The following is a 1,562-nucleotide window of genomic DNA, read 5'->3' on the forward strand; positions in this document are numbered from 1 at the left end:
ATGCTCTGCTTGTCCTTGGGAAGGATATACCCCTGATATATGTGTTTAAACACGTTTTCCTTTCCATTATTTGTTTTAACCTTTCTTGTGATCTATATAATCTAAGCAGTAATAATTCACTGCGTAGGTAAACACCTCGGTGTACAACTCTGACAGTGAGACCCTGTTTCTATTGTTGATGGCATTTCGGTAACCGCCGATGGATGAGAACTTTGCCTCTTGGCCCGCCTCGTTCAACGAGCAGGAAAATAGTTCTCTTCGTCCCTCGCCCTTGGTATCGACGTTGTCGCCGACATAATCGACAGGCTAACCCCCCTGACATGCCTTGCTTGCATGATCACGCAAGACGTCTCCGCCCTTCCTACTTCTAACCCACATGGTGGGCCCATAACCCACAGGTCCATTGGATCGAAACCTGACTCTCCTGTGTGACCCTGTTTCTAGTGGTTATTCCCCACGCTTGGCTTCGTATTTAATTCATGGGCCACCTTCCTAATGCTCTATTCTGGTATCAGACGCAATACTTACTCTCGTTGCTCTGAAACCCTTTCTCACTCCGGTTCAGACTTCGAGAAACTATCTATTCGCTTGGAACCTCTTATTGTACCTTCGTACCTTACCCTCGACATATTTTATTGGTTCAACTCAAGAGATACTCTTATGCTCATTCATGGGTTAACCCCAGATTGTCTCTCTCATAAGCATTCTGTCGTAGCCGAGCTGCCCCTTACCTATTCGTAAGTACGTTGGAGTTCCCGAAGAAAAGGACGACTTCACCATGATGACCTGAAGCACAGAAATAAAGACGTCATTGTAACGGATCGACCTCTTCAAGATGAGCAACTATGATCGAGAAGAATCGTTAGAGTTACGAAACCAGATCCCTTCCCCCTTATAACCGCTCATAAATCTCGGGACGAGATTTCTTGTAGTGGAGGAGAATTGTGACGCCCGGATAATTAGGCTACAATAATCCCGCGTTAACGATGCCACGTCACCTCGGTTACTGTTGATAAACTCGAGTTAGTTCAAAAACGATTCAAATTAAAATTTAAAATATAGGCAAACAATAAAATTTTCAAATATCAAAACTAAAATGTTTGGGTTGTGTCAAATAAATCGTAAGTAATTATCATGGAGAAACCAAACTTTGATAAAATGTTTAAAGGCTCTAAAATGATTAAAACAGTAGTGAAAACAATTAAACAAATGCCCAGTGAATTTATAAAATGCTAACACTATTTTATTATGCGTTAAGAATTAATCTCGTAGTAGTTTATTGGTTAATACAAATTAGGCACTAGTGGTAATTTTATAAAACTAAAATAAAAGAAAACAGAAAAGAAATAGAATAAAAACAAAAGAAGAAAAGGAAACAGAACCAAAAGAAAAGAAAAAAGGAAAAAGAGAAAGAACCCCCCCTCCCCCACTGGGCCACAGCCCAGCTGGCCTCTGGGCCAACCAGGCCGGCCCAGCCGGCGCCTACTAACCCCCTCCCCCAAACCCTAACCCATTCCCCACTTCACCCCCACTCCCCACGATCTCCACCCTCTCCTCCAGCG

The 1,562-nt window shown here is 42.7% G+C and overlaps 1 protein-coding gene across 4 annotated transcripts in view; it reads left to right on the plus strand.

Moving 5' to 3' along the window:
• The window catches only part of LOC119366355, an 18,167-nt gene that overhangs the window by 9,942 nt on the left and 6,663 nt on the right, over positions 1-1,562 (plus strand). The window lies entirely within an intron of this gene.

Source organism: Triticum dicoccoides, chromosome 2B, assembly GCF_002162155.2.
Source record: "Triticum dicoccoides isolate Atlit2015 ecotype Zavitan chromosome 2B, WEW_v2.0, whole genome shotgun sequence".
Lineage (NCBI taxonomy): Eukaryota > Viridiplantae > Streptophyta > Magnoliopsida > Poales > Poaceae > Triticum > Triticum dicoccoides.